Source organism: Sorex fumeus, unplaced genomic scaffold, assembly GCF_029834395.1.
Source record: "Sorex fumeus unplaced genomic scaffold, SorFum_2.1 ptg000133l, whole genome shotgun sequence".
NCBI lineage: Eukaryota > Metazoa > Chordata > Mammalia > Eulipotyphla > Soricidae > Sorex > Sorex fumeus.
The window spans coordinates 336,585-362,306 of record NW_026606190.1 but is presented as its reverse complement, the minus strand read 5'-3'; positions in this window follow the sequence as shown (position 1 = coordinate 362,306).

Here is a 25,722-nt window from a genome sequence, read left to right as displayed (position 1 = left end):
TATACAAACACAGAGTGCATACACAGATATACACATAGACTTAGACTCACAAACCATATACATAGACATATGCACACACAAACATACTGACACACAGACATACAAAAAACACAGACACACACAGATATACAAACCCAGATACATAAGCACAGATGAACAGATGTGCAGACACAGACACAGAGAGACTCGCAATCACATACACACCCACAGACACACACACACACATATATAGACATCCAGACATATGAACACACATAAAGATACATACATGGACATATAGACACAGACATACACAGGTACACAAAAAAAGACATACACAGGCACAGTGTATACACAAGCACTAATAAACACAAATATACACAGACACACAGATATATGCATAGACACAAACACATGCACACAATCAGAGACATACACAAACATACACAGACCCAAACAGATCCACACACATGCACATGTACAGGCACTCAGAGACATATACAAAGACACACAGAGACATGCACAGGCATCTACACAGATACAGAGTACAGTCACGCTGACACACACAATGCGCACAAGCAGACATACACACAGACATATACACAGAGAACACACACATGCACACATGGAGACATACACAGAGAGACATATGGCGTGTGTGCACAAACAGGCATAAAGACACACATACATTTTCACAGACAAACCCACTTGCACACACACAGACATACAAAGACATATCACATACACACAGACATATACACGGACACACTGCAAACAGACACAAATAGATATGTATACAGACATACAGATATAAACAGAGACAGATAGGGTCATATACATAGACACAGAGTCACACACACAGGCAACATAAAAGTCACAAGCGTATACACAGACAGACACAGATATATACACGTACATGCAGACATATTCACAGAAAAATACTGTAAACACACAGACCCAAATACATCCTCAGACACACATGCAGACACAGAGAAACACAGACATATAGAAACACACATGTACACATATACATACAGACACAAATATACACCAGCAACAGATATATACACATGGACTCTTGACACACACAGACATATTCACAGAAATATACCGACATGCACACACTTCACTTAAATCACTTAACTTCCCATTGCTCGTCGATTTGCTCGAGCGGGCGCCAGTAACATCTCCACTTGTCCCTGTCGCGTGCTAGTGTAGCCCAATGGCATCTGTTCGCTCTGGGAACATGAAGAGCCTCAAACCGATGGTTCACAATCTTGATGAAGAAGTCTGACCATCTGGTAGGTGGGCGGCCACGCGGTCTTTTGACATCCCGTGGAATCCAGTCGGTAACAGCTCTAGTCCAGTGGTCGTCTTTAAATCTCATTACGTGACCAGCCCATCTGATTTTTGACACCTTGGCAAATGAGACAGCGTCCATGATTCTTGATCATTGACGGTTGTCGGAACTCCGGATTCTTTCTCTCATTTGAGTGAAACGTGATATTCCAAGCATAGCTCTTTCTATTCTTCTTTGGGAGACCTGAATAGTGTTCTCATCTTGTTTGCGTAGGGCCCAGGTCTCTGAGGCATATGTTAATCCAGGAAGAACAGTGGAATCAAAGAGCTGTGCCCAGAGCCGGAGGTTCTTCGTCCTCTTAGCTGTTTCTTCGACGTTCTTGAAGGCTTTCCAAGCCACTCTCTTTCTCCTGCACAGCTCGGGTGCCAGGTCATTTGTCATGTTGACTTCTCGACCTAGGTACACATAGCTGTTGCATTCGGAGTTGGTCGTTCCATTGAGAGCGAATGGGGCATCAGGAACGAGGCTGTTTCTCATAAACATTGTCTTCGTAAGATTCAGCTGTAGTCCAACTTTTCCACACTCACGGTCAAAGTCGGCCAGCATTTGTGCCGCTTGGCTGATGTTTGGTGTTATTAAAACAATGTCATCAGCAAAGCGGAGGTGGTGTAGTTGCCGACCATCTATCTTCACTCCCATTTCTTCCCATTCAAGTCATCGCATGATGTTCTCGAGGGTGGCACTGAAGAGTTTCGGTGAAATGGTATCACCCTGCCAAACCCCTCTCTTGACATCAACTTCTTTGGAGAATGGTGAGATTCTGGTAGTGAATCCGCAATACAGCTCACGGGGGATCTTGATGTATTGGGCTTGAATGCCCTGATTGGCTAGGGCTTCAATGACCTCTTCTGTCTCAACAGAATCAAAGGCCTTCTGTAAATCAATGAACGTGGCATCTTGAACTCCCGAGAAACCTCAATGAGCTTGGTTATCGTGTGGATATGGTCGATGTTGCTGAATCCTTTGCGCAACATGCACACACACACAGACAAAACACGAACATTTACACAGACAAATACAAAGGTACAAACACATGCACTTACACAGATATATACACAATCTCATATGTGCACATACACCGAGACTCACACAGGCACACATGTACACACAGACATACAAACAGACATAAACAAACACATACCAAGGTGTATACACACTCACACCCAGAAATATAAACAAGAGAGACTAGTCTGAATTTAGGCTCCATTTTAGAATCTTACACATTGATTTTAAAGAATAATTTGCACATTTTAATATTTAAAATTTGCACTGTCACACTGTTGTCCCGTTGTTCATCGATTTGTTTGAACGGGCACCAGTAACATCTCCATTTTGAGATATGTTGTTACTGCTTTTCGCATCTCGAATATGCCACTGGGAGCTTGCCAGGCTCTGGCATGTGGTTGAGATACTTTTGGTAGCTTGCCGGGCTCTCCAAGAGGGAAGGAGGAATCCAACCTGGGTCAGCAGTGTGCAAGGCAAACACTCTACCCACGGTGCCTTCGCTCATTCCTACATTTTAATATTATTATTAATATTTCAGGTTTTTGGCTCATACATGGTGATGGTCAGGGCTTAGTGCTGGCTCTCCTCAGGAGTCACTCTTGGTGAGGAGGGGGTCCTGGGGGTTGTCGGGGATTGAACCTGGGTCTGCTGCATGTAGGACAGACAGACGCCTTCCCCACTCTCCTGCAGCTCCGGCCCTAGTCCCGATCCGTATACTTGACTGCGTCTTCTAAGCTGCTCTATAAGCTGTGAGCTGAGTGTCCCTTCCTTGCAGTGAGGTCTGTGTGCCAGAGTCTCCCTGCTTTCTCCCCCAACTGCAGACTCACCTCATGCCAGAGTGTTTAGAAAAGAGGCAGCCATTTCCTTGTCACGGCAGCCCCGATCCTTTGGGTCCCCTGAACGAATCTTTCTTCTCCTAACTTGATTCAGGAGATAGGTAGAAACGTCTCTTTTTCCTCAAGAGGTGGTTGTATTTTCTTTTAGTGGGGGACACGGGAGTAATTCTAGGTTACACATATATACAGAAAAACACAGACACACAGACATGCACACACAGAGACACACACAGAGACTCACAGATATATAAATAGACATGCACACACAGGCATAATCAAATAGACACAGACATGCATGCAAACAATAACACAAAACACACACAAACATGCACATATACAACACAGACATATACAAAAGAGAGAGACAGATATATAGATACACACATATGCACATAAATATATTCCCATTCGCACAAACACTTGAAGACACAGATACACACAGGCATACACAGACACCCATATGCACACACACCCTTTTGCATATAGACATATATACAGACATACAAAGAGACAGAACAGATCCATAGGCAGACACATGTGGACATGTACACAAATACATAGACAGGGACACAAAGATGTATACACACTGACACACAAAGATACTTACAGACATGCACAGACAAAACCCACATACATATACATGAAGACATACAAAGACATATGTACAGACACACGTACACACAGACAAACACACAGACACACATGCATCGCACAGACACAAACAGCCATATAAACAGATACTCAGATATATACACAAGTATACACATACACACAGAGAGACTAACAGACATTTACACATTTACACATTTACAGCCGGTGGCACTGGACGGCACATGTGGGCTGAAGTGAACTTTACATGTGGGCTGTGGACGTGGACCCTGCATGGGCTTGTTGGGAACTGACCATTTCCATGTTTTTTTTGTTTTTTTTTCAGCTGGAGGAAGAGAGATCTGTGTTTCTTGGCTCCAGTGTGGGGGGGCCTGGGCACTCTCAGAGACTCCTCATCAGAACTTGAGGGAGAAAAAGAATCAGTCTTTTTTTCTGGTTTTCTTTCTACTTTCTTCGGGGGCCACACCTGGCGATACTCCGGGCTTCCTCCTGGCTCTGCACTCAGGAATCACTCCTGGCTGCTCTCCAGTGGTCCCTGTGGGATGCCAGGGATCAAACCTGGGTTGGCTGCGTGCGAGGCAAGCACCTTTCCCGCTGTGCTATCACTCAGACAAAAACCTGCCAGTTTTTAAATGAAACATGAATGTTTGTGCCTACAGTCATGCTTGCTTTTGTAAAGTGGGATTCCCCCCCCCCCCCCCCGTGGATTTTAAAGGAGTGAGTCTGTCTTTGTAGGAGAGGGAAGGCCCTCTTGACTCCCTGCTCTGAGAGGAACCGAGGGGGCCCAGCATGTCCTCCTGGGGTCTTCCCTGGGGCACCCGGGAGCTTGCGCTCAGGAAGGGAAAGGGGAGCTCTGGCTGCCTCAAACCCTGGGGCGGGGACTGGAAGCGGGGCCCAGCCTCCTCTGTGGCGGGCTCCGATGGCTCCCGCAGATGGCTCACCGTCTCACGCTCTCCTTTACCACAGATTGATTTCCTGAATTCCGTGATTGTGGACCTCCAAAGAAAGAACCGGGACCTCAACAATAAAGTGGAGATGATGTCCGAGGCTGCACTCCAGGAAGGGGGATGACCTCAACAATTGAACAATTACGACAACAACAGTTTCGGCCCGGCCACCCCATTCTCTGCACTGTGCAGAAATCTCCAGCAGTTGATGGATGACATAACAGTCTACTTGTGAAACACCTAAAATAACCAATTTACTGTTTTTATAAGCTTTACTTTTTTTGACTGTGCGTTTAGATGATGTATGATGAGAAATTCAACATTAATTCTTTTGGATTTTCTTATCACAAAAAAATTAAATGAAGGACCTCAACCATCAGAAGTTTATCATCCAGTTTGAATCTATTTTTTTCACTTGAATGTTTTCTAGTTCTGTAAAAAGTGATAAATAATGTACCATCCAGGCTACATGTATAATAAGAACTTCTATCATTGTATATATGCTTTTGATGTATTTTCCTCTGGAGATTATCAACTGTCTGACAAGTGAAAGATCTGTATCAATTGAAATTTTTAGTAATAACCATTATTGAAATTGTTTCACAAACTATGTAAAGCAGTATTAAAATTTGAGCAAACAAGTGTCCTATATCTACTTAATAAAATTATTTCTTTTTGCCAGTGATAACTGATTATGCTCAGGTTCATTTATAAAAGATTTTTGGCTAACAATCAAGAATTATAGAGTCAAATAAGTCAAACAGTTTCTACAGTGGAATTCTGATACACCAATTTCTTTTTGTTTCTTTATGTTTGTGCCACACCTGGTGATGTCTTAGGGCTTATTCATGGCTCTGCACTCAGGAATCACTCCTGACAGTGCTTGGGCAGACTATATGGAATGTCAGGGATTGAAGCCAGATTGGCCAAAGCAAATGCCCTACCAGCTGCACTATTGCTCTGGGCCTGTAAACCATTTTCTTAAAAGCGTTTATCTTGGGCTAAAGAGATAGTGCAGTGAGTAGGGTACTTACCTTGCATGTGGCTGATCTGGGTTCAATGGCAGGAATCCCATCCAGTCATCTGTGCCCTGGCAGGAGCAATCTCTAAGTGCAGAGGCAGGAGTAAACCCTAAGAAGCACTGGGTTGGGGGTATGGTGCCACCAGCAGGTCAGTCTGTACCTGTGAGGCGAGTGCATCAGCAGCCTGATGGCGCCTTCAGACTTCCAGGTACCCCCAAATTGCTGCCGTGCGTTTGGCCAGACCCCAAAAACTTGAGGCAGAGTTGACCACGAAAGTAAACAGGTAAAAGATATGTGGGAGATACACCCACAAACCACCTCCAGTTCAGCTATATAATTGGAGACATGGCCTCTCTGGTTCCTGATTGAACTGCTTAACGGCCATGATCCCAGAGACTCAGAAACAAATCTCAAAACCCAACGGTTTTTGGCAGAGATGTATCCAGTCCCTTCAGTAAGTTAGAGGCGCTGGGCCACCCCAGGTGGGAATAGATTTCGTGCCCTGGCCTGTTCTCCCTGGCAGCCCACTGGCCACCATCCTCCAGAGGCCACTGGACAATCAGGTTTGGGCCCACAGTGACGAGACACGTAGGGCCTCACGGGATGGGGAGTGGAGCTGGCCCTTTCCTCCCCAACGAGACCCCCAAGTTGTCACCCACAAACGGCCTCTCTGGCTTCTGATCGAGCTGTTTAACAGCCATGATCTCAGAGACTCAGAAACAAATCTCAAAACTCAGCAACTTTTGGCAGAAATGCGTCCAGATCGCACAATAGGTTACTGTTGCCGGGCCACCCCGGGGGGGAAAGGGTGCTGTCCCTCCGCCTGCTCCCCCTTGGGGGCTCAGTGGCCACCATCCGCCAGAGGCCATTGGACAGTCAGGTTTGGGCCCACAGTGACGAGACACGTAGGGCCTCACGGGATGGGGGTGGAGCTAGCCCTTTCCTAAACAAAAAGACCCCAAGTCGTCACCCACAAACGGCCTCTCTGGCTCCTGATTAAGGTGCTTAATGGCCATGATCCCAGAGACTCAGACACAAATCTCAGAATCCAGTGGCTTTTGGCAGAAATGCATCTGGACCCTGCAGTAGGTTACTGTCGCTGGGCTGTTCCAGGGAGGAAAGGGTGCTATCCCCTTCACCTGCTCCCCCTTGGCGGCTCGGTGGCCGCCATCCTCCAGAGGCCATTGGACAGTCAGGTTTGGGCCCTCAGTGATGAGACATGTGGGGCCTCATGGGATGGGGGTGGGACCAGCCCTTTCCTCCCCATCCCAGCAAGACCCCTAGTCACCGCCCACTAACGGCCTTTCTGGCTCCCGATCAATCTGCTTAACGGCCATGATCCCACAGACTCAGGAACAAATCCTGGAACCCAGCAGGTTTTGGGAAGAAATTCCTCCAGATTTAATTGTTAAAATTTTGGAATTTCAAAATCGCACAGCCACTACAACAACCACGTGACATCATATGTTATTCATAACCAGGAATAGAAAACAAATTGTCTACTGTTGCCGTTTCAGCAGCTCTGAGTGTTGGGGTAAAATCCCAAATAATAATGGTGGGTCCAGTGTCAAAATATTGAATGTAATCAAAGTAGAGAGAGAGTAATGTGAAAATCATCTCTCCACAGGTAGGGGGAGGGTGTGGGATGGGGGCATACTGGGGTTTTTGGTGGTGGAGAATGGCACTGGTGAAGGTACGGGTCTTTCATTTTATAACCAAGATTTAAACCCGAAAGTTTTGTAAATGCTCTCATGGTGATTCAATAAATAAAATTATAAAAAATGAAAAAAAAGAACCACTGGGTGAGGTTTAAAGGCATAAAACCCCAAAACAAATAAAACCTCTATTGCATTATTGCAAAGATTCATGACCAATGTAGCCTAAAATGAATACCTTCAGTGATTCTCCATAGCTATTTGACAAGACGAAAATAAAGGGACACCATGCAGTACAGACACCATCAATCCATAAAGTCTGGGAAAGAAACTGGAAGTTGCTATATTAACTCAAAATTAACAGAACCAAAGATGCTTATAAGCACCAACTCCTTTACGTTTGCAGCACATGTGTCCTCAGGTTGATTTTTCTGGAAAAAAAACTTGAGCAAGAACGTTACTTTTAGCCTACATAATTGAATACCTGAAAGATAGCTCCGTGACAATTGGGCCCTAGAAAAGCAAGTCCCAGCCCATATCCTGCCCTGCAGCTGCGTCCTGTGGATAGCACCAAGGACACCCATCTTCTTCTTGTTGCCCCTGGAATTCACCAAATAAGGTCATGGGGCCAGAGAAGGCCTGACTGGCTGCCTGCGTGCAGCATCTAATGTGATCATTCGAAGGTATTGGGTGATTTGTGCGCTGGCTTTTCTGAGACGGCGGGAAGTTGCCCTATAAGAAGCTCCCTCTGAAGAGGCTCGGGGCTCTCAGCCACTGACGGTTTGCGGTCATGCTGTGAGCCCGAGCATGCTCGAATAAACCTCTTGCTTTTGCGTGGACTTGGTCTCTCAGAGTTTTCCTTGACAGGTGCGGCTGTCCTGAGCTCGGACCCTACCAAAGCAGTTTGCAAAAGAAAAATTTCTATGTCTGCTTCTTTTCCTTCCTGTTTTAAGTTCATGGAAATTTTGTTTTCCCACCAGAAGGAGGCGAAGGCCCTGCAGGTGGCCTCCGAGAAGCTCGCCAAGGAGAACGAGTGGCTGAGGACCAAGCTGGACCATGCCAACGAGGAGAACACGGACGTGATCGCCCTGTGGAAGTCCAAGCTGGAGACGGCCATCATCCCGCACCAACAGGCCATGGGCAAGGCAAAGGCGTCCGTGAGCCAGGGCGTGGGCGTCGAGGCGGCCAAGCTGGCCGAGCTCAAGATGCAGATGGAGAGGCGGCAGTTCGAGTACCAGCAGGAGGTAGAGAGCCTGAAGGCCCAGCTGGCGGCTGAGCGTGCAGCGCACGCCTCCGAGCTGCAGATGCTCAGGTCGCGGCTGGTCAGGACGGCCCAGGAGCAGAAGAACAGCCTGGAGGCCGCGCGGGCCAAGCTCGACCAGACCGAGGACCAGCACCTGGTGGAGATGGAGGACGCCCTGAACAAGCTGCAGGAGGCGGAGACGAAGGTAAAGCACCTGGAGGGGTTGCGGGCCATGTGTAGTCAGCAAGCCCAGGCCCTGGCCGACGCCACGGCGCAGCTGGAGGTCAACCAGCAGAAGCTCTTGCAGCTCGATGGGCTCCGGAAGGCCAGTTCCGAGGTAAATTGGGAATGGAGAAGCTCAGGCAGCAGCTCCAGGTGGCTGAGCGGCAGATTCAGGAGTTAGAGAATGCAGAGCGGGCCGAGAGCGGCAGGTTGGTACCCGGGCGCCCTCGCCCACTTCCACGCTCGCTCCCTGCATGCTGTGTGTCAGTGTGCTCGCCGCCGTGTTCCGGCTTGGTGCTCACAGGTCTCCCGGTCACGTCCTGTGCGGTTCCCTCTGATGGGACTGAGAATGTGTCGGCACGATTCTGGGGCTGTCATTGGTCCCCAGCACCCGGATGCCGTGCTAGCCTTGGCCCCGGCTAATCGGGCCCGTCTGGGGTCTTTCTGAAACAGAGAACTCTTCACAAGGCCAGTGAGAAAACAAGATAGGAGCCCCCAAAGCAAACCTCGACCCCCCACCCCCTGCGTACTCGCCGAGTCCGCCCAGACCCTTGGGCTCGAGGCTGGCTGCGAGGGTCTTTCCCTGGCCTTGCTGACCACCTGATCGTGTGACTGGCTTTGCCGTCCTCTCCCCGAGGCGCCTCAGTTTCCAGCTGGTGCTCAATGCCTCTGAACCTCTGAGCTCCCTCAGGGCTGGTGACGTGGCCCATCTTGGTATTTCTCATTGCCCGCCCCTCCCTGCCTGCAGCACAAGCCCCCGCCCAGCCCTGCAGAGATTTCATCCTTTTCAGTCTCTAAGGGGTGCTTGGGCCAAGTCCGCCTTCCAGCATGGCCTCCTGCTAGCCACGGGCATGGACTCTCATGGTAGTGATGTCGGTGAGCCCCACGGGTGACTTATGTGAAGCGGGGAGGAGAAAGACGGTCACTTTCTCCCCACCCGCCTCTGCCACCCGGGACCCAGGGTTACTGGGTACTTGTCTCGCCTCACAGAAAGGAATTCCAGGAGTAGACAAGCAGTGAAACAAATAGATTTTATTTGGAGGATTTTTGGAGAGGGAGAGAAAGGGATAAGCAGATAAGCGGGGGAAAGGAGAGTAAGAGAGAGAGTAACGCGTCCAGAGAGAACGCGGGCTTCTCCGAGGGTGGAGAGAGCCCCTCCACACATCCCAGCATTCAACACGAAAGCATGAAAGTACACATCTCAAGAGGGGAGATACGGGCGACACATGTGCTCAGCCACGTGGACGTAAGCACACATGGGCTCAGGCAGCATGTGCGCACCCTGCCTTTCTTCCAGGTGGCCTTTATAGGGTTTCTCCAGCCTGTCCCCACGTGAAGCTTGTTCCCGGGTAAAAGTCCGGTTGCTAAGGAGATTACCAGGGAGGTCCAAAAAGAGGAATTTCATCGGGAGGCCTATATCCTGAGGGTCTGTGGATGGTCTTATCAGGCCTTTGTTTTCTGTATCCACAAGGTGGGTCATTCCTAGAATTCTTCTTCCATGAAACTGTGTTTCATTGCAAAGGGCCTTTCCCTATCTACTTTTCTACATCAGTAGCCCTGACCCTGGGGAAGGACAAGAGAGTGAGTTCTGGGCCAAGCCGAACAAGCTGCATTTCTCACCAAGGAGCCCCGAGAAATGCCCTTTTCCTCCTATAGGATTGTGGTGGCAGAGATGTGCCCTCCCAGCCGCCCCCTTCCCCCCCTTTCTCCCCCCTCCCCCCGACGCTGAGCGCTTTTTTGGAGAAACTTCTCTGTTTGCCAAGTTGGAAGGGCTGTGGGATTTGTAGACAGGACTGACAGACATAACAGAAGGACCCAGAGACCCCCGGGAGTTCCTCTCAGGACTCAGGACTCCTTAGCTGGCATTCCAGAAACACCGGCTGAAACAAACGGAATCAATTCCTAGGACACAGCAGGGGATAGTTCAGCCACTTGTTCGCATCAAGATGTAACAAACGTCAAGTTCTGGTGACTGCTGCCTAGTGGATTAGAGGTTCTTCATTTTAAATTTCATATTGAAACCCCTCAAACTTTTAAAGTCACAGACAAGAAACTACAAGGAAGTAAATCTTTGGGGCCAGAGTGATAGTACAGTGGGAAGGGCATTTGCCTTGCACACGGCCTAAGTGAGTTCCATCTCCAGCATCCCACAGGGTCACTGTCATTGTCACTGTCCTCCCGTTGTTCATTGATTAGCTCGAGCAGGCCAAAAAAAAAAAAAAAGAGATAAACCCTTTCTTCCCTCCCTCCCCTCCCTTTCTCTTTCTTCCCTGTTTCCTCCCTCCCTCCTTCATATCCTTAGCCTCCCTCCTCCCTTGCTTACTTCCTTCTTCCTCGCCAAGCCATGCTCTCGGCTCTGGGGTCCTCCCATCCAGCAGTAGCTGGTCTTTTCAGCTTGTGGACCGATCACAGGCTCGCCCAGTGGGGCTGCAGTTCAAATTCGGGCCTGGTGTGTACTCCAGCCCTTTGTGCCGTCTCCCCGCCCCTGGAAAGTCAGTCTTTCTCATAGGCTTTCTTATTTTCTGGTCACTCCAAATGTAGGTCTAGAAAACACCTCTGTTTGAGTTGTTTTCAATAACCACTAGACAGTCATCACCAGAACTGATGGCGCCAAAGCCTTGGCTTCGAGAGCTTCAGGCAATCACGCTCACCTCACGCCTCTTCTTCGGGGTTGTGTTGGGTCATGGGCTTCTCATACGTGTTTTCTGTTTTGTTTTCCCCTTCCCGTTCCTGTTCGTCTTTTTGGTCCATTCACTCCATCCTTGTCACTCTGGTAGGCCGATAGCCTGGCCGAGGAGCTGCAGGGGAAGGAGCTAGCGCTCCGTAGTCTTCAGGAGAACTTGAACGAAGTCAGTCGAGTGAAGGAGGCTTTGGAGAAAGAGCTTCGGAGTTTGGTGAGTACCAGGGGAGTCGGACGCTGGTCTTTACCTTGCTGAGGGTAAAGCGAAGCCTCCTCAAGCGAGCTCGGCCCTGTGGCCTCTGAGGCTCACGAGCGTGTCAGCTGGAAACCCCAGGGGCTGCGTGAGCCCCCGTTGGGGCAGCAAAGGTAGGTGCACTGCTCTGTCCCCGCGATGCCCACCTCCTCTGCCTGATCAGTGACCGGCCAGCGATGCTCCTGGAGTGCCGGGCACCTTGCTCCCCTCAGAAGCGCCCCCTGCCCCCTCAGCTCTGTCTCCCCTGCCAGCCGGGAGCACTGGGGGCTCACAGCAAGGGGAGGGGGGTGAGAGACATGCGCTGGGAAGGCCGCTTTTCTGGAACCTTCCAGACACCTTCCTGGGGTGGATCAAAATGTGTTTTCTTGTTTTCTTTTTAGGATTTTTTTTGTTTGTATTTGTTTTTTTGGTTTGTGTCTTGGGTTTTCTTGTATTCAGCTGTGCTGAGACTTTCTCCTGGCTCTGTACTCAGGGATCATTCCTGGTGGCCCTCAGGGGACCACGTGGAATGCTGGGGATTGAACCTGGGTTGAATACATACAAAGCAAAACACCTAAAGTATCTCGTTGTTTTTGTTTTTGTTTTTGTTTTTGACTTTTGGGGTCACACCTGGTGATGCTCAAAGGTTACTCCCAGCTCTGCACACAGGAATTACTCCTGGTGGAGTTTCGGGGACCCAATGGGATCTGGGGATTGAACCTGGGTCAGCCACGTGCAAGGCAAATGCCCTTCCCGCTGTCCTGTCACTCTGTCTCTGGGCCCGGGTGAACCCGGCCGTTCTGCTGAGACAGTGCTGACTGGATCCTGTCAGGACCCGGGACTGAGCACTTAGGAGCCTTTCAGAACCTGCGGGAGGATTCCAAGGGAAGCGTCCTTGCTGGGGCAGCATGGGCCAAGCACAAGCGGCATCACATGCTATCTGTGTGTGGTCGAGAACATGTGTACACACGTGTGTCCACAGCCATGCACACACCCCAGTATACACACATGGGCTTCTGTCATGTGCAGACTCATACATGTCCTTGGACATGCAAGCAAGTACATACATATTTGCACAACTCACTCATGTTTGCCAGGCAGATACACACTGGGCATTGATAGCTGAGTTTGGGGTGGATTATTTTTGTTTTCTGGGTTTTTTTGTTCTTGTTGTTCTTGTTGTTTTTTGTCTTTTTGGGTCACAGCTGGGGACATTCAGGGGTCAATCCTGGCTCTGCACTCAGGAATTACTACTGACGGTGCATCCCCTATGGGATGCTGGGGATCAAAGGTGGGTCAGCCTTGTGCAAGACAAACACCCTCCCCGCTGGGCTATCGCTCTGGCCCTGGGATATATAATATATATATATTTGGTGGGGGGGGGGGGGGACTAGTGGCATGCCTGTCAGTCCTTGGAGGCGACTCCTGGCTTTGTGCTCAGGATATTCCTGTTAGTGCCACGATTCAAGCAGGGCCAAGTGGCCTTACCCAGTGCTCTCTCCCAGCCCCCAGATGTTCACCGTGTTTATTGGGGCTCCCCGCTAACTCGGTGGTACTCCTGCTCAGGGTCTAACCGGCTGGCTGTACTCGGGTGCCTGGACCCTGTGCCAGCCCTTCAGTCCCCAATATCTACGTTTGGAGTGCAAGTTCATTTTCATGAACAGCATCACAAAATGGAGTGTCTCCCATGTCGTTGATTGGAAGCTACTTTGCACCCTCCTGGTCTGAATATCTGATTCTGTTTCTCTAGAAAGAAAAGTTCGCAGAGGCTTCAGAAGAGTCAGCCTCTGTTCAGAAAAACAGGCAAGGTGGGTGCGGGCCACCGGGTGACTGTGCCAGGGCCGGAGCTCTGGGGGGCCACGCTCAGGGCTCTGCCTGCTCGTTTCCCACAGCTGACTTCCTCCGGCTCTTTCCTCTTTGACATAAAGTTCATTCCCAGAGACCCGAGCAGGCCAGGCGCTTGCCTTGCCCACTGCCAAGCTGGTATCCATCCCTGATACCAGCAGGCTGATCCCTGAGTGTAGAGCCAGGAGGTACCCTGGGCGTAGCATGTACGCGCACAAAGCCCCCCCCCCCCCCCACACACACACACATCACACACATACACATTGTTTTTTTTTTTAAATTTTTTTTTTGTTAATAATGTAGGAGTTACTGTGTTTGGCATATTGAACACATCACGGGGAGCTTGCCAGGCTCTGCCGTGCAGGCGAGATACTCTCGGTAGCTTGCCGGGCTCTCCAAGAGGGGCGCAGGAATCGAACTCGGATCCGCCATGTTGGCTCCATGCAAGGCAAACGCCCTACCACTGTGCTATCGCTCCAGCCCAATGTAGGAGTACTACTAATTATTCAGCCATGGATGAAGCTGATTTAATTGGGCATGAACTCCACATTACTTATTTTTTTAAAATTCTGTTCTGAATGTTAATTTTATTTTATTATTTTATTATTATTATATTTCCCTCCTTTTTTTGATTCATGTGAGATAAGTTACAAAGCTTTCATGTTTGAGTTTCGGTCACACAATCATCAAACACCCGTCCCATCACCAGTGCACATTTTCCACCACCAAAATCCCCAGAATTCCACCAGCCCCACGCCTCTGCCAACCCTTCCCCTGCCTGTGTGGCAGGCACACAATTTCCCCCATACTCTCTCTCTACTTTGGTTACATCCGATATTTTGACACCAGTCCCACCAGCACTCAAACCTGCTGAAAAGGCAATGCTAGATGATTTGTTTCGTATTGCTTCTTATGGCTAGAATATAATGACCAGGAATATCTGTGTCATTCTCTTCCGGGAGCTGTACTGTATAGTCTCTGGGTCTTGGCCATTGACGAGATTACGTGGTGCTGGGGGGCAGTTTGTGGGTGTGACTGCCAAGCTACTGGAAAACTGGGAATGTGGCGGGAGGAGGCCCAGTCCTGATCTGAGCAAGCCTGGAGCTCTCAGTCACGGGTTCCCATTTACCTCCGGGCCACTGAGCCTAACTGCATCTTTTGATCTCTTTTGAGATGTATGGGTCTCTGAAATAAGGCCAACAGATGAGCTTATAAAGCTTATATAGCTTATTTAGTGGTTTGTGGGTGTGTTTCCCACATACTGAACTTTTGTCCGTTTAATTTCTTGGTAAACTTGACCCCAAGTTGTTGGGGCGTGACCAAAGGCACAGGAGCAATTTTGGGGTATCTGGAAGTCTGCAGGCTCCATCAGGCTGCTGATGCAATCTCACCGCAGGTACAGGTTGACCTGCTGGTGGCATCATAGTCCCTACATCACTGTTTGTGGTGACATGCAGGTGTGCTTGGGAAAGTGCTGTGTGACCTGGCAGGGAGCTGGCTGGGTGGGAAGATTTTGGGATGCCCCCAGCCAAGACCCCGAGTTCCTCCTGGCGCCAGACCCGCCGTCTCCATGCCAAAACCTCCTGGTGTTGCCCTCGGCCGGGGGCTTCTCCCGTAGAGACGCTTTATCGCCCCGGTGACCTCAGACGCCAGTGTGAGATTTGATGGAGCCTGCCAGACAGACTCTCAAATAATCCCCATGGTGCGTGAAATATATTAAACTTCTAACTTTATCCTAACTAGAATCTGTTGATAAGTTACATCAACAAGAAGAACAGTTTAAGGCGCTGTCTTCTGAACTGGAGAAGTTGCGAGGAAATCGAACAGGTAAGAGATGGTCTCCGGGTGTCGTGTAGAGGCACCCCGGGCATGCGGCGCCTCCCTGCTGACGCTCCCACGCCACCTCCTCAGCTTCCCGGCCTCCGTTAGGGAGCCCCCACAGCAGGTCCCAGTCCCCCTCCTGCCCGCCCCCCCTATCAGTTCCTGGGGCCCTGTGACACTCCGGCCACCTTGGCCCTGGGAAGACTGTCAAATGCTGCCCAAGGTCCCCCCGAGGGCCATCTATGAGGCGCCTTGTACGGTCGGACCCCCGCCCTGGCCCCATCCTTTGCTCGCTGCCTGCGTTTCTTCCCCATCTTGTGAGTTGTCCTTGGTTTCACTGGCTGCTGCTCGGTTCGAGCAGTTTTCAGGGGCCAGAGAGTGAAACGTCCTCGGAGGGAGGCCTGGGACAGAAGCGCAGGGGACGCTTCGTTGCCTACGACACCCCAAAGCTGTTCTCCCCCCCCCGCATCTCTCCCTGACTTTCTCTCTCCCTCTGTCCCTCTCACTCCTTCCCTCCCTCCCTCCCTCCCCCCTTCCTCTCCTCCCCTCCCCTCAGATATGGAGGCCAAATTCACAGAGAGAGATGTGCGAGAAGAGCAGTTGACGAAGGCAAAGGCCAAGTTGGAAAACGACATCGCGGACATCATGAAAATGTCCGGGGAAAACTTGGCACAGCTGACGAGAATGAGTGATGAACTACGCTTGCAGGAGAGGTGGGTGTGTCGGGCTGCTTTTCCGGAACGTTCTGTGGTGTCGCCTGCAGCCGCGAGTCACCCTCCCGGAATTCTGTCTGAGGCCCTCTCCGAGATCTCTGAGGCTCCTTCAGGGACCCTCAAGTCAGCTGCTCAATCGGATGGCCGCAGCGTCACCCACTTTTTTGTGTGATTTGTGAAGAAAAGGTGGTGGGTTGCTTGTGGCACGGCCTGTCCCAGGCAGCGGAAATAGTCCCCATCCGAGGAAGGACAGCTGACCCGTGTCACACGGAGAGAAGTTTCTCTGTTTTGTCTTAGGGCCCCTCCCAGGGGTGCTCAGGGGTCACTCCTGGCACAGCTGCCGGGTCATAATGGGGTGCTGGGGTGGAACCCAGGTCGGCCACTCGCAGCAGGCTCCCCCTCTGCCGCTTCCAGCCCTTGTCTTCTTCCCTCTGCATAGCTGCCGGATAAAGAACGAGTGTTTCAAGACAAACCATTTGCGGGCATGTTTAGAACTATTCGGTTTTATTATTTAGTGGGGGGGGTGTTATACCCGGAGATGCTCAGGGCTTCCTCCTGGCTCTTCACTCAGGAATTACTCCTGGCGGTGCTCGGGGGACCCAGTGGGATGCTGGGAATCCAACCTGGGTCTGCCACATGCGAGGCAAACGCCCTCCCCGCTGTGCTATCGCTCCAGCCCCACCATCCAGCTTTGACTCTTGCACTTTTAAGTCTTAGCCGAGTGGCCAGCCTGCCCCAGCTGGGCACGGCGTCGGAGTTTCCTGCAGAGAGTGCCGGTATCTGAGGGCCATTCTGGGATCCCCCAGCAGAGCTTGCCTCCTGGGTTCGGTACCCTTCTGATCCAACTGTACGTAAATCTTCCAGGGAGCTGTCAGAAATAATTTCAGACGGCTTTTCAAAAATAAAATTGGCTGACAGTAGAATGGGTAGTGCTGCCTTGTACTTGGCCAACCCGGGATTGATCCCCAGCACCCCATATGGTCCTCCGGCCCTGCCAGCAGTGACCCCTGAGCACAGAACCCTGAGCGAGACCCGAACACCACCAGGTGTGGGGCCCCCATCCCCAAAATAGGCAGGTCGGTATGTTGACCCTGTGAAGCTGTGTTTGAGCCTCTCCGTCCTGCGCGCGTGTGTGTGTGTGTGTGTGTGTGTGTGCGCGCGCACGTGTGCGCAGGTAAGACTACTCTGAGATTTTCATTTCTGGTATTTAGGCCACATTACGTGCTTGGCTTGCTTGTGCCTGCTTGATCTCATTCTTGTTTCCATTCTTCCCGCTTTTTGTTTCTGTAGTCATTAACTTACCTAATAACATCAGAGGAAATTGAGCTGATGTCGGAGGATCACAGGGCCCTGAGGTCAGAGAATCAATTGCTGGCGAAGGAGAAGCTCTCTCTGAAGTCAGAGAGAGGGTCGTTGCTATTGAAGCTCACAGAAGTGGAGGCCAAAAACTCTTCGCTGCGGGAAGAGCAGAGGAAGCTCTGGCTGTTGAACCAAGCGATTCTCTTCGATAAAGAGAAGGTCATCGAGGCCAGGCGGGCCGCAGGGAAGCTCTGGCAGGAGGAGCGGCTCGGCAGAGAAGCCCTCGAGGCGGAGAAAGAGAAAATGCTGGAAGAGGGCAGGGCGGTACAGGAGGAGCTCCAGAGGGTGCGCGTGGAGAATGACGCACTACAGGTCGCCAAGGTGGGGCTGCAGGCCCTGGTGGAGGAGCTGCAGATGAGCAAGAGCGGCCTGGTGGCCGAGTGTAAGAAGGGCCTGGAGGAGAGGGGTCAGAAATGTGCACAAAGAAATATACACAGATACATATATACACACAGACACACTCACACATGTACATAGACACATGAAGATACACAAACAGACATTTACACAACCGCAGACAGATACATACACAGATATAGACTCTGATCTACCTGTGCACACGAAGACGTACAGATGTACAGACAGGCTCACACATGCACATATAGACACACATATACACACAAATATACACAGAGATAGATACACAAACATACACAGGACACATCTAGTGCAACACAAAGACACAAACAGGCGTATACACATGCACACAGGCATAAAGACATATATACACACAGACATATACACACAGTGACATACACAGACACACAACACAATCAAACATGTACACAGATACAAAGAGACACATAATATATACATAACATGCGCAGACACAATCACACATAGACACATAAATATATACACAGACATACAACCTATGCCCAAACAGACACGAATAGACATAAGGTAGACACAATTGGTTATAGACACAGACACAGTCACATACAGACACGCTCACACACAGAGACACAGACATCCTCAGACACACCCAGAGCACGCGTGCACACAAAGAGACACAGACATCCTCAGACACACCCAGAGCACGCGTGCACACAAAGAGACACAGACATGCACACACAGACACGTACATACACTTACACCGACATAAATACAGAATCTCAGACACTCAGACACACACATCAACACACATACTTCTAGACATTCAAAGTTACAAATGCACAAGTGCACACAGACACACACACAGACTCATACACTTATGTACACAGACACACAAACAGGTAGTCACACAGACATATACACAGAAAAACATTCCCCACACACATCCAGAGACACAGACTTCCACGTAAAATACATGAGCACAGAGAAACAATACAGACATATATAGAAACACACACAGTGCACACACACATGCTCACCTAGACATACACAGACATAAACAGACACACACAGATAGACAAATACAGTCACACACAGTATATACACAACGCAGATACGCACACACACAAATACACACAGACATACACTGGCACAAACATAGACACATTCACAGAGACACACAGACATACACAGGCACAAACATAGACACATTCACAGTCACACACAGACACACCCACACATGCACAGACACAACAAAGATGTCTACATAAAGTCACACACATGCGCACATACAGAGAGACATAGACACAGACACAGAGAAACAGATACATAACACAGACATATGCGGATGTATGTGCACACTGACGTACAGAGACACAGACATATACACTGACACACAGACAGAGCTAACCATAGAAACCATAGAAACATAGGCACACACACTGACATTTACACAGGCACACACATACAAAGACGTACAGACGTACACAAAGGAACACAGACACAGATATTTATATGAACACACAGACACATGCAGATACACACATATATTTATACACACTTATACATTCATTCAGCGACACAAACTGCCCACATCGACAGTACACCCATATTCACAGACATATAGTCAGACACACAAAAGTAAGACATATTCACAGACAACACACACACAGGGACACTCACTTATATAAACAGAGACACATAGGCAAGCAGATATATACATAGACACATAGACATGATCACAGACACACAGAGATATACACAAATGCATATACAGGTGCACACAGAGAGACTCAGACATATACAAAGAGGCATCCACAAGGACACAAGACACATACAAACATAAAGACACGCACATATACACACATATATAAACACAGATATATACAAAGACACAACGCATGAGCACATAAACATACACAGACATGTATACACAGACACACAAAGACATACACACAGACACAAGCACACAAAAGACATATATGGGCACATGCTCAGACACACATTCACACAGACATAAATACACAGATATATACCCACAGATACACACATGCTCATATACACAACACAGACACAGGCATATACACACATGTGGACACACATGCACACAGAAGATAAAACATACAGAAACACAGTATATACACAGACACAAAGATGTATACACACAAACATACAACACAGACACACAACACATATATGCATAAAGACAAATATATATAGACACAAACACATGCACACACAGATATACACAGAGACACATAAATACATCTGCACACACAGAACACAGACACATACACTGGATACTCACATATGGTCAGACACACATGCATACACAGAATCACACATATTCACAATCAGATATATAAAGGTGGACACATGCACAACAGAGACACAAATATACGCAGACATACTCTTGCACACAATTCAAACGAATATACATACAGATTTGCACACAGAAATACACACTGAGATATATACACAGGTACACACCCACATACACACAAGAGACACACAGAAACATATACGGAAAAACACATGCACATACAGACACAGTAATATATACAGAGACACACAAACAGATATGGACATACAATGCACACACCGAGACATATAGATATGCAGACACACACAGACGTATACACAGACAGAACCATATACACAGAGACATATACAAGTACCCACACAAACATTTACTCATAAATACACCCACATTTATGCACAAGACACAAAACAGTCATAGAGACATAGATACACATAGATACACAGACATACAGACACACCAACATATAAACCGACACACAAATATGTACACACAAAGACAACAGAGACACAAACAGATACACAGACACAGGTATGTCCATAGACACACACATTCACACAGAGACATATAAATAGATATATACACAGACACACACAAACCAATATGCACTCACACAGGACATATACACAAACTCACACAAACATGGACACACTAACGTGCAAATAGACACCCACAAACATACAGACCCACATAAGGCATATACACTGAACAACACATGTACTCTCAAATACACACACATGTGCAACACAACATAGGCATATATACACAGAGACATACATAGACACAAGCATGCACCACAGAGACACACAGACATATATAAACATACATGTACACACAAATACACATATGCACACCCGCAACACACACATACAAACACAGAGATACACACAGACACACACGTGCACAGAGATACACATAGAGACATAGAGATGCACACAGACATACAGATACACTAAACACATAAACACACAGACACATAGGCATATACACTCAGACATGCACACATGATATACACATTTACACAGATACATACACATGCACATACACAGAGACACACAGATACACAAACATGTACCCACATGAACACACAGACACAGCAGACATATACAAAGACACATACCCATGCATATACACAGAAACACAGTCATATACACAAAAACACTCAGAAACACTGATGCACACACTCATATTCAGAGACACATGTGAACGCACAGACCTATATACAAACACAGGCACACAGAGAGGCACACATAAACACAGAGACACACATAAACACATGCATACAGTTACACCAAAACACACAGGCTTATATACAAATGCACATGCACAGAAATGCAACATGTGTACACAAACACATGGGAACGTTTCCAGATACACACATGAACACATAGACATATACACAGACACATTCGCACACACAGGTATACAAAGACAGACATATATACATACGAACTCATATGCACACATAGAAACACAGACATATCCACAGAAATATAGACACATGCACCCACAGATATATACACAGACACACAAATATACACACATACGTAAACAGACATGCTTACACACAAATACAAAGTCACACAGAAGCACACAATTAAACCTACACATACAGACATATACACAGACACATTTGCTCACACACAGAAATATGTAGACAGGAACACACACATCCACACACAGAGACATATGCAGTCACATACATATGCACAGTCACACACAGACACACAAATGCGCACACAGAAACACAAAAGATGTATTCAGACACAAAATTATAAATATATCAACATCCAGAGACACACATAGGTGCACACATAGATACACATACAGACATATACACAGATGAACACACATGCAGACACACAGAGACATGCACACAAACACAGACATATTTACAGACATAGAGACACCCATGCACACATAGACATACACATGACAGTTACACACATATCCATACACCAAAATACGTATACACTGACATATACAATAGATACACATGCTCACAGACACCCAAATATATAGACACTCACAGAGGTAGACACACATGCACACACAATGACACAGACATATATACAGCATGCACAGGTAGATACAATGTACACAGAGACAGATGCACAAACACACAGATATACACCTGCATATACACAAACGCGTACACATAGATACATATACACTGACATATACACAGACACATTCATATAGAAACATAGAAAAACACACACAGAAACACAGGCATGTAAGCATGCACACACAAAAGGAATATACACACACGTAGACTCTCATAGACATACATAGACACCTCCACACACAGAAATACACAGATATTTCTACACATAGAAACACAGACATATACATGTAAACACACAAAAACATGCACACACAGATGCAAGAAAAATATGCACACAGAGACAGACATGTACACAGAAACACATGTGAACACACATACTCAGATATATATACACAGACACTCAGAAACACACATATATACAAGACACACACACGTACACAAATACAGACATTCACAGTCAACACAGATATATACCCGTATACAAAATACAAACATGTGTCCAGCACAGACATATGCAGACAGTATACACAGGTAAACACAAACATACATCTATAAGTATACACAGAGATAACAGACATATACCACACATAGACATATCAACACAGAGACACAGATAGATACACGGAGACACAGACACAAAATTGCAAGCACAGCCATATACACAGACACACAGACATATTTATAGCCACACACAGAAAAATGACCATAGAGACAGGTGTGTACACACAGACACATACACTGACACATATGCACACAGAAACAAACATATGCACACAGAGACATACATATACACAGACATGAACATGCAGACACAGACTTACACAAACTGAGAGTCACACAGTCAGACACAGAAACATTTCAACATGTAGACCCACAGACAATACAGAGACACGTGGGCACACACAGTCACAAAGAAAAATATACACACAGACACACAGAAACACACAGACATATATACTGACACATGCACACAGAGACACAGATATAGAGAGACACCATCAAAATGCGCACTAACATATACTGACACATAGAGCCACAGATATATAAATAGGCATAATCACAAGACACACTGAGATAAACACACACAATAACACACTCATGCACCACACATATCCACACACACAGTCATTTACAGACACAGGGACATATGCGCATACACAAACGTACACAGACACACAGAGAAACAAACATACATTGACACATTCTCACAGACACATGAACACACACAGAAATATAGACAGACATAAACAGACACACAGCCACATGCACAGAGTGACAACTGATATATAGACACACAGCCAAATGCATAGTGACACTGACACACATGTCTAACACAGACATACACAGACACACAGATACCACACAAACAACACATCATATATCTTTATTCCTTGACTGGAAACACGGATAAGGCCCAAGGTCTTTGCCGCCCCCCCCCCCCGTTCTTATTTTATTATTTTCCCTAGATTTTTATGGAAATCTGGGGGGTGGAGAGAGAGTAGAGAAACATAACATCTGCTGAGATCACAATTCCAGATGCCAAAACAAGTAATATCTGCAGAGATTCGAATTCCCGAGGATCCCCATGGAATGCATCCCAGTTTGCCAACAGCACCAGGGTCGGTGGGGGCCGCTGTCCTAAACCTCCACGTTACTGTCTCGATAGCAACGTCCATGCTTTAGCAGATTTGAAACAGCGGCCCCTGATCTCGAGGCCTGGCCGGGGCAAGGCTGCATCTATACAATTGATTTAACCCTCTCCCAGCGGTGCTGCTCCATGCAACCCTGCAAACTGCCCATCTGCAGCAATCCTGAACTCATTCCATTGTGCACACGTGCACACACAAACACACACACAAAGACACACCCCCCTCCCCACGGCGCTTCACCATGCAATCCTGCAAACTGCCATCTCGGGACAATCCCGACCCCTTTCCATTGTGCACACACACACACACACACACACACACGCACACACACCATTCCTGAACTCTTTCCATTGTGCATATACACACACACACATACAAACACACACCTCTCTGGGGCTCTGTACCATGCAAACCTGCAAACGGCCATTCTGCAACAGTCTTGAAATCTTTCCATTCCGCATACATGCACACACACACACCCCAATCCTGAACTCTTCCCATTGTGGACATGTGTACAAACACACATACACCCCTCTCCCCAGGGTGCTTCACCATGCAGTCCTGCAAGCCACCATCCTGCCACAATACTGATCTCTTTACACACACACACACACACACACACACACACAGACACAGACACACACGCCCCACTGGGTGCCAGTGTGTCGCTGTAGCCGCGCGCCCAGAGCAGGCGGCTGCGGCTCCCCGGGGTGCAGGGGCTACGGGCCCATCTGCAGAGCCCCGGTAGGGGCGGAACCTTTGGGGCGTGCGCCCTAAGCCCCCGGCCGGGTCGCCGACTCGCGGGCCGGGCTGACACGTTTAAGGGAACCGGGGCCGGGGCCCTGCGGCTGGGGCGGCCGTGGCCGCCTTCCCGCGACCGCCCGGAGGCCGCGCTTTAAGCCCTACCCTGGGGGCCGAGTCCCTTTCCGCGGAACACGCCCTGGCTTCCAGCGCAGGGGCCCGGCCGCCACTCAAGCGCGCCCCGCCCATCGCAGCCCCCGCCGGCACGGCCCGCCTCTCCCGCGCTCCGCCCGGCCAATAGGAGCGCGGATCGCTTCCGTGCCCCGCCCCCTTGCGGCCGGCCTCCGTGCGCGCGCGCGGAAGGCGGGGCCAGGACGACCCTCCGCGAGGCCCCGCCTCCCCGTGCCGCGCGCCTCCTCGGATAGGTCCAGAAGGGAAAAGGGGTGGCGACGGGGGCGTGGCCAGGAGGGGCCGGCCCTCGAGACTTTGCGCTGGGTTCACGCTGCAGGCCCATAGCAGCTCCCGCGCTCCGCCCGGCCAATAGGAGCGCGGATCGCTTCCGTGCCCCGCCCCCTTGCGGCCGGCCTCCGTGTGCGCGCGCGGAAGGCGGGGCCAGGACGACCCTCCGCGAGGCCCCGCCTCCCCGCGCCGCGCGCCTCCTCGGATAGGTCCAGAAGGGAAAAGGGGTGGCGACGGGGGCGTGGCCAGGAGGGGCCGGCCAGCCAGACTTTGTGAGTTCACTCTGCCCGGCAGTCCTGGAGGGGAAGAGCGGTGGTCCGGGTCGCAGTTGCGAAGTCGTTGCAACTGGCGGCCACAGCCCGCTGGCGAAGTCGTTGGGGGCTGGCTGCTGGACCGAGCGTACCCACGCCCCCTGGCACACGGGTGATTGAAAAGGGACCAGCCGGCGCTTTGTCCTGGACTCGCCCCAGCCCTCATGTGTATCCGGGAGCCAAAGGGCTGCCTTTCGGTCGCCCCTCAGCGAGCCGGCTGAGCCCCGCCTGTGCCTCGCCCGGGAAGTGGTTGCCCCCGCTGCCCCTGAACCCGGGAATGATCCCCTGCGGCCGGCTTTCGCATTGGCCCTGG